The following is a 17,338-nucleotide window of genomic DNA, read 5'->3' on the forward strand; positions in this document are numbered from 1 at the left end:
TAGTGTTTTTGAAATGCTGTCGTAGCTCATATTATTGAAAGTCCACGACTTTTCATAGCATTTTTTCAATGCTATAAAACACGCATAAAAAGTGTGTTTTGAAAGCGCATATTTGATGCTGTAAAAACTTTTATAGCGTAAAAAAATCGTTATTGAAATGTTTTATATCATTTTTTATAGCATTAGAAAAACGCCATCAAAACATTTCAATAGCACTTGTTCAACGCTGAAAAAAATGTTATTGAAATGTTTTGATAGCGCTTTCCGAATGCTATAAAAACGCTATAAAAAATGTTTCGACAGTGTTTTAATAACATTGTAAGAATGCCATAAAAGAGTTTTCATAACGTTTTATAAATGTTGTTGTAGTCAATGTTATTAAAAATCTTCGACTTTCCATAGTGTTTTTGTACAGCTATTAATATCGCTTTAGAAAGTTGACATATGATAGCTTTAATCAATGTTATGGAAACATTTCCTTTATTGAAAAAAAAATATCATCAAAATTTTCATACCAATAAAAAAAATGTTATAAAAGACGTTTTATAGCGATTTTAGACACACTATTGAAAGTCCCTTATTTTTATTAGTATTTTTTCATCGTAATGGAAAAACAAAGCTATAACTACCCCATCTTCAAGCATGAATTTTAATGTTAATGAACATTCTATAGCATTTTGCAGTACTAAAAGCAATGCTATAATTGGTCTTTAATATCCCTTGTTAGTAACATTTTTTTAGATTTTACAATTTGTTTCGCAAATATTATTGTAGAATTAATTATAGGCATATATTTATAAAATTCGTTTGACCATATTATTGTCTAGATGAAGAAATATGTAATTCACATTTCATCTAAATCTACAATCATAATTATAACAAAAATCTTCAAATTTATAGCACACAAAAGAAATAAAACACTATAACCATCTAAAAGGTTTGATATAGTCATCAAAAGTATATTCCAACAAAGTTCTTACCTAATAAAACAAGTTGTAAATCTTAATCCAAATAAAATGACTACATATATAATCCCAAAAGGTTGATACAATCAGAGATGTTTAGATTATAGCGATACAAAAATTCTCCCACAAAAAATATGTAGCTCCGATGTTTGTCCTCATATCAATTACCTAACAAAAAATAAAACAAAATAGCTTTCATAAATCATCATGATCTAACTCTAACAGTTGATTAGCTAATGAACTAAATAAATACTTAATTCACAAAGTCCTAATAAATTTTCTTACATAGTTTGACTTTATCCATTGGCCATGCAACAGTAATGTCCACAGCATCGTCAATAATAACAATGTTAGATGTAGGTCTCCATAAGAAGGAATTTGATATTTTTACCATAACAACCCACACAAAAACTGAATTCGGGCCAAAAGGTATATGATGGACAAGGATTGATGGATCATTGAAAGACCATCTATCTTCAACAACAACTTCTCCTGAACCGACCCAATCTAGCAACAAACACTTATAAGGAGTGTTGGTAGTAACACTCTTTTTCACCAATAATATGGTTAGAAAATGTTCAAACAATAATATTTTGAATAGTAAATGAATAGAAAAAGTTATAAATCAATTTACCGGTGGGGAATTTAGGATTGGAGTTGGAATATCTGCCGATGTTGATACTCTAACAGCATTATTAGAATTTCTTTCGCTCAATTTTTCCTATAGAAACAACATATTCAAAAAGTTATATAAAACACAATTTAAATAGATAAGGAGAGTCAGGACAAATTTACCTTGTCTTTTATTAAGGAAGCTATCACTCTTTTTAGTTCATCTACATCTGATGTTAGGTTGTTGCATTTTCTTTCAAGAGATGCAATAGTCTTATCTTTTTGAGTTGATGTTGACAACTTTGATCTAGTCAAACCAAACTCTAATCCTCGTACATGGCTATGATCGAGACCGAAAACTCTAGTAATTGCATCGTCAATTATACTACTCGTACAAGACGTTCCCATACGATTTTTTTCAATACGCTTCTAACAAAAAAGAATGCATAAAATCATTCAAATGCCAATAAGCCAATAAGTCATTTTGGGGAGGGTGGGAAGGGGGAGGGTGGCTTATAACCAACACAAATTCACAACATTTAGAAACCCTTACTTCAACTAAATCACTACTCAAATGTCAACAAGCCAAAAAAGATCACTTAAATAAAACCAACCCAATAAAGCATTAAACATAAAAATAATTAAAAAAAATCATTTAAGAGAGATAGGAGAAGGGTGGAGAGGAATGCCTTATGACCAATGTGAATTCACAACATTTAAAAACTCCTACTTGAACTAAATCACCACTAAAATGCCAATATATCAACAAGAGATCACTTAAATAAACCAAAGCAATAAAGTATTGAACATAGAATATATATATCCTTTAAGAGAGAAGGGGGGATGCCTTTTGACCAATGTGAATTCATGACATTTAGAAACTCCTATTTCAAATAAATCACTATTCAAATGCCAACAAGCCAACAAGAGATCACTTAAATAAAACCAACCAACAAGATATCACTTAAATAAAATCAACCCAATAAAGCATTACATATAAAAAAAAAAAAAAAACATTTAAGAGAGGGGGGAGGGGGATGCCTTATGACCTATGTGAATTCACAACATTTACAAACTTCTACTTAAACTAAATTACTACTCAAATGTCAACAAGCCAACAAAAGATCACTTAAATAAAATCAACCCAATAAAATATTGAGCATTAAAAAAAAAGATCATTTAAGAGAGAGAAGGGATAAGGGAGGGGGATGCCTTATGACCGATGTGAATTCACAACATTTAAAAACTCCTACTTCAATTAAATCACTACTCAAATGCCAACAACCTAACAAGAGATCAGCAATTGTTTTTTTGCCTTATAACTAACACAAATTCATAACATTTAGAAGCTCTTACTTCAACTAAATCACTATTCAAATGCCAACAAGCCCGCGACATATCACTTAAATAAAACCAACCCAATAAAGTATTGAACATATAAAAAAATATATATATTTAAGAAAGGAGGGTGAGGGGAATGATGCCTTATGACCAATGTAAATTCACAACAAGTGCTAAGATTAAAACAAACTACACGTATAACTCAATCTCCAGCAAATACCAGCAAGCCCACAATAGAGATTTATACAACTCAAGAACTATAAAAAAAAATAATAATAATAAATACAAAAAATAATCTAACCAGAGTTTTGCCCACTTACGAGTTAATGGGTTTTCCATCTTTCTTCACATGTGCCTTTGTCCAAACATCTACTCAGGTAATTGGAGTTGAAGAAGAAGATTTTTTCTACATAAAATATTTAGTTATATAATATCTCTAGTGCTAATTCTAATAATGCTATTAGTATTAAGTAAATTTATACCAAATCTTTGGCTAGTCGAGCATAGCCTCCACGACTACACGTGTGTAGAAGTTGCTTTTTTTTTTTCCATCTCCTTAAATTTCTTGCTTTTTGCCTAAAATCATACTCAAACAAAGTATTCAACAAAGGTATAAAGACTAAACCTGTTTTCATACCTTGAATCAAATAAATAAATATACTCAATAATTATATCACATACCCTAAATTTTGCACTTGTTTTGTCTTTGATAAAGTCATTCCAATCATATATTGAAGAAATATTTTCTGGCTTCAGTTTATTTAGTTCATCCTCATTTGAAGTTTGTCCAATTTTACTCACTAGGCAAGATTTATTTTCTCTCCACATCTCACCCATATTTTGAAATAAATATTTTTTCTGTCATTCTTCATCAATATTATATTGTGCCTAAAGAATAAAAACATTCACGTATTGATATATAAGAAAGTTTAAATATGCATCATTTACAATTTGTAGTACAATCTTTCATAAGCTTACAAGAAAGCTACCAGATCTGTAAAGAAAAGTGTGACTTAGCTCTTGAAATAAAGGTTTTTCTCCTTCCCGTGGATGTAGGTACTGTATTGCCGAACCACGTATATCTCTGTGCAGATCTTCTTCTCTTCTTTCTCTTTATCATATTGCATGTTCTTTTTCTTCTTCTTCATTCACACAGCAAACTCACGCAAACAATCAGAAAGAAAAAGGGTTAGAAAGAGTTTTCTGCAAACAGAGGAGAGAACGAGAGAAAGAAAGAAAAATAATTGTTTGCAAAATTCTTTTCCCATCAGAGCAGAGTGGTATCACTTTCATCAGGCAGAAGTAAGTGGATCTATCCACGTGTTGCACATCAGCTGGAAGATCGTGGAGCAACCAGGACCAAGTTATCTACCTACCAAAATATTTGGGGCAAATTAACAAGGCTTGATCAAGGTTTGGATTAGCTAAAGGCTAGCTTCATCATTTGGGCTTTTATTCAAGAAATTCAAGTGTGCAGGCCCAACATCTATAATCTTTCTTCTTACACTCTTTGTTGAATGAGGATCTTTTTTCTCGGCCTCCTCGGCCTTGCTACCCGGTTGAGTTAAGTCCATGTTGAATGACTTTGCAAATCTTCATGATATTTTCAACAAGGTGCGATCATATTGTTGTCGCTTAATGTTTGTGTTGCAGTACGAGGTTTTTTTTTATTTCTTACCAACGATTGGTCCAATCTTTTGCTTAGCCAAATCCTAGGACATAAAACATTGAGATGATATTATATATATAATATTTTTCTATCTAAATAAACATTTAAAGACAACCTACATGTACATTTGACTTCATTGTATTCTAATGTTGGTCTTAGATCCAAATGGTTCACAATGCACACAACCTGAAAAAAAGAACACTAAGTTGCATAGCAATAGTTAGAGTGAGAATAAAGAGAATATTTATATTTATATATTGAATATACATGTAAAACAAATTGAAATGGTTCACAATGCATATAACCTGGCAATATATTGTGCATATTTACAAAGTGACCATCTATCATTATATTCACAAAAGACCAACTAATATTATATTAACTGTCCCTAGGTATGCACTATGAGTGCAAAATGGTCACTAATTCTGTGTTAGTGTCCATTTACAAAATGGCCACAAGTTATGTTAATGCAAATTCACAAAATGACCGTAAGTTCTAAATTATCATAATAAGATGCCTTCACAATTGTCTTGTCCATTGTTATGACATTTAAACTCTTCATCACTATCGTCAATGCTGAGAATGTCCTAAAACTCGCAGTTCGTAATCGTGGAAACATATTCTATTTATCAATAAAAATATTGTTGAAGCATTTATTCAATAAAAGTGTTATTGAAATAGCATTATGTTATAAAAATCTAATAAATCAATCCATGGCTATAATATGAATACTATAACTTTATGTAGGGACATAAAAGAGGATCAAGTTATAGTATATAGCCAAAAAGTTCTATAAATATATGGATGAGATTAGGTTACTCGTCCTGGGACATTATAGATGTGATCTACTTTGTATAATGATACAAATGACGTGATGTTGGAATCATTCATGTGGAGATATGCGAGTAGGGGCATCGTATGAAAAAGAGTTTTGCATAAGATTGGACCACGAAATAGTCACTTTTTCTTTATAACAACCATTTACTGTTAAAACTGACTATTTTAATTCAATGACCTAGAATAACTCGATCTTAATCCTGAGCTAACTATGAACTCCTGTTTATTCGGGATTATCCTTTGATCTGCATAGATGAGAGTAGTTCAACAACACTGCTCAACAAGCCTCCCATTTTGGGGATAAGACCGGATAGATAGCTGGAGACATAGTCCTGCACAATGAAATTCACTCTTACCCATTTTAGGGTTAACAGATAGGTTGTTCTCTAAAGTATTGATTCCTAATCTTGAACAATGGGGCCCCGCCCTTTCATGGCCGAGAGGGACATAGTTTATTAGTTGAACTATAAATCAGTTGTTTAATAGAGGATCAGTGGGAGCTTAAGGAGCAAGATATATACAGGGGTAAAACGGTAATTTTGACGTAGCTGTAAATACGAACGACCTATGAAGGATTGACTTACTGATTATGGTTAAATCAAGTGAATAGAAATATATCTACAGTGGGGAGAGTGCAATCATCGAACTATAGTGGTATGTCTCGGTGGTTAATGAATAATGATTGACTTGGGTTAAAGAATTTAACTGATTAATCTCAAGTTGTTGGAGCTCATGATCTGTAGATCCATAAGGTTCCTCTACTAGCTCGTAAAACATTACACCTAGGATTAGAATATTAAGCGTATTTGAAATGTTTAAATTCGAAATATGGTTTGAATTTGAAATTTTCAAATTCAATTTAAGGTTTGGATAATTATATTCGATATAATTAAATGTCTAAATTATGTGTTTTATTATTTTAATATTTGATATTAAATTATTATTTAATTAATTAGTTAGATTTGTTTAATTAATTATTTAAACTAAATCAATTTCATTTTAGGAAATTTAATTTCATAAATTTAATTAAATTGGAAGAATTGAATCAAATTAAAATAATGAAATTGAGTGGAAAAATCTTACAATTGAGTATGTTAGTGGATTTTTCCACTTTTTAACACATTGTCCACTCATTTAATGCTAATTGAGGTGTCAATTAGCTAAATGTATGAGTACTTGCATGCTACAACTTGCTAAATACTTCATTTTCCAGAATTTTGAAGCTCATGCAATCTGAAATTTATGAAATTTCTGGAAATTTTTTTTTTTTTACTCTCTAGCTCTAAAAAACCCAACTGAATTCCTCTAAGAGTTTTCACCACTCAATCCAAGGATAAGATTAATAGAAAAGTTCCTCTTGGTGGTCTACTGGAAATTTGCAGATCAATTTCGTGGAGTTCAACTAGGATCAAGAGCATTTCTACAAAGGTATACACATATGAAATCCTCCTTTTTATAAAAACTGTTTTAAGCATATAACTCAAATTAAGTGTAGTTAAAGTGCTTAAAGATTTTGTTTGCTTTCTCTTTATGCTTGTTTATTCCATCAGTCAAGTGCTACGAAGGACCCACAAAGTTTGTATCACATTCTCATTATATTTGTCTAATTCGTGAAATCCTCTAGGGAGTGCTTTCAATAAAACATACCAAGGAGAATTGTCATTTTCTCTTGCATAAAAAACCTATTTAGCTTGTGATGCAAGAATGTATGGCTCACATTTGAATTGACTTTGATTTTGATACAAATGAACAAGTGTAAATTCGTCATCAACTACCATTGTGGATTTTAGCCCAATCACACTTAAACAATGGAAGTCGATGGACATGGTAATCTAATAAAATTATTTCAGTAAGACTCTATAATATGTAACCACATCAATTTTTGGAGATCCATCTTTAGTACTTGATCTACATACTATACTTACATCAATTAAAACACCACTATTTTAATTGGACCATTCTACGCTTTTTATATGGATTGCTGACCGTTTATAATGTATCCTGAATATGACAATACAATCTTGCGAGGTCCATTTGTAAGCTATTTCAATATATCTGAGTCTTTTGTGTTACTAGCATCTAATGAAATCTGTTCCATTTAAAAAAAAAAAAAAACTGTAATGTTAGATGAATTCATGATTGTAATCATTATCATAAGTGAGTAAAACATTACTTTCTCTTTCAATCAAAGTGGAAATTGTTTTGAATGAACCTTCATTAGGAGACTATCATCATTTTCAAGCCTTTTATTCGATATTATCAATTTCTTCCTATGCATTCTAAAATATTTGATAAATCACTAATTAAAATTCTAATACCATCTTCAAAATAAAATGAATAGTCTCCAATTGATACATTACTCACTTTATATATGGTTCCACTGCAGTTGTGTTAAACAAGACATATTGATGTGCTAGGTTGAGCATGTCATCAGATAATGTAATTCCATTCCAGTACATATAGAACGACCTTCGAGTATGATACCATTATTAAATTCTTCATTCCGATGTTGTTTGACATCAAGTCTAGTTGAATCTTTAACACAATTCTTATATATATATATATAAAAAAAGAATACATTCCTCAGCTAAATAATGCTCTATAATACACCCTTCTGGACGTGATTGATTCCTAACATACCCTTTTAAGGTCTTTATGTATCTAAGGATAATCTCATAACAATTATAAGATACTTATTATATTCAACTAATTGCTACCGTAATATATGATATGATACTAAGATATCTTTCAAATGGATACATCTAGCGAAATTGAACTAGTCCACATAAACGAACTTCACGCCCCAAATGAATCACCAAATGAGTCGTGATGTCAAAGAAGGAATGAGAAAAATACCTCTAAAAAAGGCACAACGTATCAATTACCTCATTTTCAGTTTCCAACATACTTTCTCGATCAATTACACGTTGGCAAATTTTATTAAAAAATGCACAAATTCGTGTTATTGAATGTCTCGGACCGTTCGGAAGCATTTCTTTAATGACAAGTAGAAGTTGTCGCATTAACATGTGATATCGGGAGATTTTAATCCCATTACCTTGCATTCCTCCACTGAAACACAGTTCGAAATATTTGAACTATAACCATCAAGTAATTTCAACTCATGTAATCTCTTGCAAAAAAATTGTTTCTCTGATTTGGACAAAGTATGTAGAGTTGAAGGAAGGTATACTCGACTCCCACATTCTTCTGGGTGTAAGTCATGTCGTATATTCATATCTTACAAATCTTTTCAAATATTGTATCCATCTTTTGATTTTCCATTAATATCCAACAATGTGCCTATTATGCTCTCGCATACATTTTTCTCAGCATGCATGATGTTCAAGTTGTGGCATAATACCAGTTCCTACAATAGAGTAAAAACTTGTCGGTACATAACATAATATACATCAAAGCCTAGCAACTAAACGACATTCATGAAAAAGATGTATGTACCTTTCAATATGGTAAGTCAAATAAGATTGATCGTTTTTTCCACATTCCATTCAACTTTTTTTGTCTCTTTCGTTTTTTCTTCTCAATTTTTCCAAAACAATTTTGGAAATCTTTCAGTTGGGTATCAACTACATTTCCATTTGCAATCTTAGAGCTTGTCATTGTTCAACTTTGTCATCAAACCATGACTTCTTTCTTTTATATACATGAGATGAAGGCAAAAAACCTTTATGACCTATATACACTAATTTCTTACTATGGTACGACCATTAGGAATGTGTGTGCTCCCCACAAATTGGATTTGTCATCTTGTCCTTTGTTGTACAACTAGCAAGATTTCCATAAGCAGGAAAGTCATTGATCGTCCACATAAACACAACTCTCAAATTGAAGTTTGATTTACTTACTACATCATAAACTTCCACTCCATTACATAACAATTTCAGATCATCAATTAATGGTTGCAAATAAATGTCAATATAATTGTCAGGCTGTTTAGGACCAAGAATCAGTAATGTTAGCATTATATTTTCTTTCGACATGCATAACCAAGAAGATAGGTTGTATGTCACAACCATAACTGACCAACAACTATACCTACTACTAAGGTTAGAAAATGGGTTGAAACTATTAGTTGCAAGACCAAATCTTAAGTTTCGTGGATCATTTGAAAAGTCTGACCACTTTGCATCAATTGAGTCCCATGAAACGCAATCGACTGGATGACGCATCTTCCCATCACTACTTTTGTGGTTCATATGCCATGTTAATAATTCAACTACATCATGCATTTGGAACATTCGTTTCAATCTTGGAATCAATGGAAAATATCTCAACACTTTTGTTGAAACACCCCGTTTCATCCGTTTGTTACGCTTATCTACCTTCCATCGAGAATGCTCACAAATTGGACAACTCTCTAAATCTTTATTCTCTTTCGTAAACAAGCAATAATCATTTGCACAAGCATGGATCTTTTCATATCCTAAATCAAATACTTGTAAGAACTTCTTTACTTCATGAGTAGATTTTGGGATAACGTTGTCAGGGGGTAGCATATCGTGCAATAGCTCTAAAAGACTTGTGGAACTTTTATCAGTCCATCATTAGTAGCCTTTATCTTATATAAGGATACTGCAACTAATATTTTTGTGTACAGTGAGGACACAAAGAAGTGTCCGCATCTATAACCTTTTGATTGACATCACTATTTACAAATGGTTCATCAACTTTTTCTTCGCTCATGAAAGAAGTACTACAAAAGGGTTGACCATCAAAACATACATTCTATAGGTACTTCTTCACCATGATGGTACCAAATCCTTTAAGTTGGATCCATACCCTTGATAACCAAATGTTCATAGACAACATCAAAGGTTTGATGATTCATGTTCCTACATGCCTTGCATGGACACAAAATTTTGTCTATCCTACCCAACATGTTCTCTACTTGTTTGACGAAGTTCCATGCTCCCCTCATATATTAATTGGTTTCTCTATTAAAAAAATCCAAGTTCCCAATTAATATAACTAACTATATTAACCTGGAATTAATTCCATATTAATTTGACATTCTCTTACCTATTCAAATGAAGATAATCTTTTTCAAACATTCTTCTTCAAATTATTGCTACAAGAATGCCAAATGTAATTGTTGGATGAGGATACACAATCAAAGATTAAAAGGCCAAACAAAAGTATGTGTTATTAAACTAAAAGTTATGCATTTTTGTAGCTTACCAACTCAACCCAAAGTGAAATCGAGAATACTAGCACAAGGTATACATCAACAAAGTAATAACCATCAAACATATATTAAGAGTTGGGATAATGAGATATTAGCTATTTTTCTCATACTAATTGAGTAATGCTCAAAAAACAAATAAAGCAAACAAGTAATTATAAAAATGCTTCTAGAAGATACTCTGGTAATGAAAGACAATTTGGTAAAAGAAAAAACCTTCAGTTGGTCTTCCTTGTCAAGGAAAGAAAAATTGCTGGAAGAGATAAAATCAATAGAATATAAACCATGTGGCAAGAAAAGAGAATTGAAATGAGAAATCCAAGCCAGGATGGTATGTGAAACATTATATTTTATCATGCAAAGAAGACAGTATACATCAAATGGCGAAACAAGAAACCCAACCCTATTGTAAAAGATCATTTTGGCTATTTTTTTTTATTGAATTTCATTAGAGGCTTTTACTACAAAAAAGAAATAAGTCTTTGATAAAAGTAATCAAGTTATAGAAATTACAAGGCAATAATTTGCCCATTTTACATTGAAACAAATATTCAAATGTGTGCCACTTAAAAACGATAGACAAAAAAGAATAGCTAAAATGAATTTTATCTTGGAGTAAACTAATAGGTCTTCAAAGTCCTAGCATTTCCTGAAAACTCTAGAAGACAACCAAATCCCCAAGTCTAACCAACTAAAGGTTACACCAAACATTTGCCCAATAGTGCAATCGGCCCTCAGAGCAACAATATGATTCAAGAATAGCAAAAATTATTAAAAAAGAATGTTCCATAAAGAACTCCAAGTCTTAAGTTCGTGATAAAAGATTATCATCATATGACCAACCAAGTCCAACTGTCACTATCACTAACAATAAAATACTTGTCTATTTGTCTCCAAGCAAGCCAAGGAATCTATTTGGTTGAAATAAGTCTTTCGCATCACCAGGAATTCTAATGCCAAGGAAGAATTTTGTTAGACCAAACATTGTATCGCCAGTAAGCTACAAATGAAAACCAAATTCATATTTAATAAATTAAGGAACCAAAATGTAAATTTATGTCTCCATGCACATTTAAGCTTCCAGAAGTAACACTAGCAAATTCTATCAACCCTCGAACGACTAAAGATGTGGTTGCAAGAGGTCCATGATGTTTGTATGCATCAACAACTTTTTTCTCGAAATACAAAGCTCCATCATCTGCAAGACAAAGACTTCATCAAATTACTTATATGGAGTAGTTAGTCAAGAACAAAAAAATGTGCAGTTATTAAGAATGCAATGAGAAATTTCCAATTTGGATAATAATCTTTCTCCAAATGTGCACCAAGATAGGAAAGGAAATGTTATTAGGTCCTACAATAATTGAAACTTTGGTAAACAATACTAGACATAATTGACATTTTCCTTTCCATAAGACAAATTCTTACCAACCTTAATTCATACACTAATTATAAAATTACCAGAGATTTCAAATGTTCAAATGTTTTGTGAGATCTATGGGAGAGGAATGTAAATAAAACCTTTAAAGGGTTCGTGAGAACTACGAGTAATGTGTGTTCGCTTATAAGGTTATACATTTCTCTTTGGCATTGATGTCGGCAGACAAGCAAATTCATGCAAGAAGTGAGAACACCATTTGGTTGAATCCAACAAAAGTAAGAACACCTCGGCAAACAAGCAAATTCATGCAATCGCAATGTTATAATTAGATGCTATAAAAAGTCATATTTGTTGTAGTGGAGACAATACAATCTCCTACCATGCTTGATATTGGGGGAACATTTATAGACCAACTACCATATGCTATCATTTCTTTAAGGAATCTTGAAATGTTAAATTGTGAAAGGATATCATCTAGAAATATTTGGCACTCTTTTACTGCTTTATGTGGGAATGATGTTCTTCCTCTCAAAGATTTGAATCTAAGTGATTGCAATCTTGAGGATGAAGATATTCCTGATGATCTTAATTGTCTGTCCTTATTGGAAATTCTTGATCTCAGCAAGAATTCTTTTGTAAGGCTCAAAGATAGTCTCACTCAGCCTATTAACTTAAAAGTATTGTACTTGGATGACTACATTCACCTTCAACCACAACTATTACCAAAGTTTCCTACCAGTTTACAATGTGTGAGAGTACAAAAGACCCGGCACCATATTTCACAAAATGTTCAAGGTAAATATATAATGTTCTTTTTATTCGGTTAAAAATTAAAATTTCATTTTGGTCCTTACAGGTTAGAGTCTACTTAGTTTTTCAATAAATCTTAAACTTAGTCCCTCAAAGAATTTTGATCGAAATTTATTAAATACTGATAATAACTATAGTGTAAATGTTAGTAGATATTAATTTTTTTATTTTGAAAAATCAATAATTAACTAGCAAGGGAGATGAAACTAAAATTTATTAAATGTATGATACTAATTAAAACAGGATACTTGAAAGTGGAGAGACGAAAATTGAACAAAATCCAAAGTACAAGGACTAAAATTGTATCTTTACTTTATTATTATTATTTTGGTCAATAAATTTTGTCTTGAAACTTAAAAGTATAAGATCATAAAGGCAAAATAATCATACTTTCAATTTTTGTTCCATTTTATTTTTCAGATTTAAGCAAATCAACATCTTCACCATCAAATCCTCTGATTGTCACAGAAGTTAAAAGTGTCTCTGATGTTAAAAAAAAAAAAAAAAAAAAGAAAAAAAAAAAAAGAGAGAGAATAGGTGAATCATATTATGGATAGATACAGATAGATTACTTTTCTTTCCATAACTTCTACATGTTCCAATAATTAGAACTAACATTAACACACTTTAATTTGAGGATGCAGCCTTGAAGGAGTAGATAATATTAATGTCATCATGGGAAAACAGATATCTCAGTCAAGTATTCATTCTAAGTTTAAAGTTTCTGACAAAACTTTGGTTGGAATGAAGGAGCAATTAGAGGACGTACGTGCACTTGTAGACATAAAAGAATCAAACGAAGTATGGTTCTAAGTTCTATAAGCACGAGCCCTGCAGATGTGAAATAAATAAAAGTAGGGAGACTACCCTCATATGGTACAACCTTCCTAATTGATAATAATCTTCTTTTGGTTTCGGATAGAGCAGATATAGACCAAATACTATCAAGAAAGGTTCAAAGGACTATTAAACAAACAAATATTTAGAGGTATGACCCTTGTCAAGATCATCAAGGTCACCATATAACCAAAATAAATAGGAAAAACTCAAAATTTCAAATGAAACACATGCTAGACAAGGAAAATTATCGAATGAAGGAAGAAGACCTGACCACTATAGCATCGTCCAATGAAGCCTAAGATTCTGTGCGACAGTCAGCAACCTGTGCGCAAAAGAAATAGATAAAGTAAGGGCGAATCGTCTAAAACAGAGAGAATCGATTAAAAGAGAGAGATGAACAGAGAAATGAAACGAGAAAAGACCAAGAACTCACAAGCAACGAACTTAGGCACGTTGTGGCGAAGACGATGACGCTGCAACGATGGTTGTTTGGCTGGGCAGATGTCAGAGACGAGGACACCGAGAGAGAGCTATTCTTCGATTATTTTGTTAGAGTTGAGAGAACTGAAAAATTGGGTGAGAGATCTTATATTAGCTTTGAGAGAGTGGCGGAATTGAAATTTTGGAAGGAAAATCTAAAACTAATCTTGCAAGAGAGAGGGAAGTGAAATTTTTTAGGGAAGATGTCACGGGAGACCATGTATAACCTCAATGTTATACTTAGATGTTATAAAAAGTCATATTCGTTGTATTAGATGTAACTATAGGGGCAAAACGGTAATTTTGGTCTAACTATACTTGCGAGTAATTTGTGAAGGGTCTACACGCTATTGATTGGTTATATACAATAGATACAAAAATATATTTGTAGTGCGAAGAGTGCAACTGTCGGTCTTTAATGGAGCGACGAACAAAGTTGGATATTTAATTAAAGAGTTTAATTAACCAAGTACCACTGGAGCTTCAACCTATAGGTCCACAAGGTCTCCTTGGTAGCTCAACTAGGATTATTGAGAATCGAATTAATCTTGGATTGATTTGAATTGTTCAAATTAATTGAAAGAATTAATTATATGTGATATAATTAATATAAATTAATTATATGTGGTATAATTAATGTAATGTATTTGATACATTATAATATAAAGTTTTATTGAAAGGAAATAAATACTTGAATATGATCCAAATATTAATTATATGAATTTGATTCATACACAAACTATAGATTAAATTTAATATGAATTTGATTTATATTCAATACTATAGGTTAAATGAGAGAGTGTCAAACTACATGTTATATTATATTTGATATAATATAAACTATAGGTTATGTTTTATATTAGATATAACATATAGTATAATATATATTATTGTAAGTTAGTTATTATATATATATAAAGTTATGTTTTTAATTTATTTTTTGAATTAAATTAAAGGAGGGAGTTACGAAAATAACTCCTCCCCTTAATTCTCTCTTTTTAATCGTGGAAAGGGGAGCTAGCGCATGACTATTTCTTCATTGTTGATATAGAGAAGATCTCTGTATCTTCAAGGTATCATTTTTTCTACATTTTGTTTCCTCTAAAAAAAAAGAAAATTAAAATTACTCTTTCCTCTCCCAAAATTAAGAAAAGCCCACAAAAATTGCTCCGGTTCTCAACTCTGTAGAGATTAAAGAATATTGAGGCTTCCATCATAGTGGTGTCCAATCAATTGGGATTTAGGTTACTTGCTTTTGGTGTGTTCATGTTCCAAATGAAAGATCAAGGAGGTTCGTGACCAAGGGAGGAATCTGTGAAGAGTAGTGACTTCTAGGGATAATATTTTCTAAACCCTAAATTCTTCTTTGGTCTTATAACATGCTGTATTTTTTAGAATGCATATGATTTCCGTCCTTTGAATTTCTGTTTCTGTAAAATAATTGAGTTGGGAATCTCTTTCTGTTGCAGATGTTCGCTCATCCTTTTAACTTTAACAGTCATTGGTCTTCTAATAATCGAAAGTGGTAGTCGAAGTGATTATCAAAGATGATTTTTGCTAGAGTTCATAGTTGGAGATGGTTGTCGAAGCCTAAAGTTGATCTCATGAAGGTGGTATTGGAGTTGGTCGCTGGAGGTGGTTTTCAGAGCTCAAAGTTGATCGTCGAAGTTGGTTACGAAAAGATGGTCGTTGAAGTTGATCATTGAAGATGATTTTTGTCAGAGTTTGTAGCTAGAAGTGGTTGTTGGAGCCTAAAGTTGATTTCATGAAGGTGGTATAGGAATTGCCAGAGTTTTTTTATCAGAGGTGGTTGTTAAAGCCTGGAGTTGGTCAACGAAGTTGCTCGCTCAAAGGTGATCACTGAAGATGATTTATTGTCGAAGTTTGTAGTTGTAGGTGCAGTTGTTGGAGCCTACGAAGGTGATTGTTCGATTTGGTCATGGAATCTGTTATCGGAAGTGTTGGTTTTTTGGCCCTTAATCCCAAATTAATTAATTTTAATTAATTAATTAATTAATATTTTGATGATAATAAACCTACTTTTATTTATTAATGATTTATATTTTTGAAGTGTCATTGCGTAGAGCTCGGAACAACAATCCCAACACAATTTGAATCAACTATATCGAACCTCAAACGAATAAGATATGACTGAAACAAGTTTAATGGAAAAATCCTGAGCTTATGTCGTGGTATAATTTTTCTCATCAAAGTAGACCAATTTATGCCACTTGGAGCAATGGAGAAGTGACACATGGTGGACTTTTGATTTTTGGATTGGTTTAAAAAGAAAATTAATTTCAAAAGAAAATACATTTAATATTATTTTATGTTTGTATCTGTTGAATGAGAAATTTTGGACCAATCACAAGTTGCCACATCATTTACTAAATTAATAATGAAATTCCAAATCATTAAATTTAGGACCAATTAGAAGTTGACACATGTTTCGAATTGAAGTTGAAGACAAATTTCGATGACGTCATATGGTGTCATCATGACCATTAAATTGGGTAAGATTAATTTAGCCCAATCTAATATATTATCTGGGTTAAAGTCCAGTTAAGCCCAAAAATGGGCTTAATGAGGCCTAAATACCAAAGTAGGCCCAGATCCAAGTAATTGGGCCCAAAGGCTGGGCCCAAATCCATGGGTCCACTAAACCCATGGGTCAATCAGGCCCAAATCTATGGGCCAACTAAACCCATGTGCCAGCCAACCCAAGCCCATAAAGCCCTTCAAAGAGTCCTATAAATAGGGGAGTTCTTCTCATTTCATAGGCAGTAATTCTACATTCAGAGAGCCCAAAGAGAATTCATCGACAAGTAGAAGATTCCCAAGACTTCTGAAGCTGCACTCCTAGAAGACAGAAGACCTTTAAAGACACAAAGACTCTTCCAAGACTTCTACTTCAAGAACGTTCGGTGTCTGTCTTCTTCAAGTCAAGCACATCCACTCAACCGAGAGAGAATCAGAGGATCAAGTACTAGAGATCGAACCACATCGCATCAAATCAACATCAACATCAACACCAACTCAAGTTCAACTCCATAAAATACGTTTCTCCGAAAACCTCGTGTGAATAAATTGGCACGCTCAGTGGGAGATCTCTACCTCTCATCTCCCTCTTAACATCCAAACAAGACAAATGGCACCAAAGAAGATGGTATCCAGAGCTTCCTCCATAAACAACTTTTACA

General features: G+C 32.1%; 1 long non-coding RNA gene and 3 pseudogenes across 2 annotated transcripts; all 4 read right to left on the bottom strand.

Moving 5' to 3' along the window:
* Positions 1-1,233: 1,233 nt before the first annotated feature.
* Positions 1,234-3,485, bottom strand: LOC120070897 (uncharacterized; annotated as a pseudogene). Its single transcript, XR_016527826.1, has 4 exons — positions 3,401-3,485; positions 3,220-3,324; positions 1,761-2,006; positions 1,234-1,686 (listed from the first exon to the last, which is right to left on the bottom strand). The product of XR_016527826.1 is annotated as an uncharacterized LOC120070897 (transcript).
* A 4,299-nt stretch (positions 3,486-7,784) lies between these two features.
* LOC150038136 (uncharacterized) lies at positions 7,785-8,764 on the bottom strand (annotated as a pseudogene).
* A 388-nt stretch (positions 8,765-9,152) lies between these two features.
* LOC150038137 (uncharacterized) lies at positions 9,153-10,496 on the bottom strand (annotated as a pseudogene).
* Positions 10,497-11,395: 899 nt separating this feature from the next.
* LOC120071612 (uncharacterized) lies at positions 11,396-14,380 on the bottom strand. The gene is made up of 3 exons (XR_005480301.2): positions 14,092-14,380; positions 13,930-13,980; positions 11,396-11,825 (listed from the first exon to the last, which is right to left on the bottom strand). It is a non-coding gene; the product is annotated as an uncharacterized LOC120071612 (long non-coding RNA).
* Between the last annotated feature and the right edge of the window lie 2,958 nt (positions 14,381-17,338).

This window comes from Benincasa hispida, chromosome 2, assembly GCF_027475165.1.
Source record: "Benincasa hispida cultivar pf3 chromosome 2, pf3_genome.v1.1, whole genome shotgun sequence".
In the NCBI taxonomy this organism is placed as follows: domain Eukaryota; kingdom Viridiplantae; phylum Streptophyta; class Magnoliopsida; order Cucurbitales; family Cucurbitaceae; genus Benincasa; species Benincasa hispida.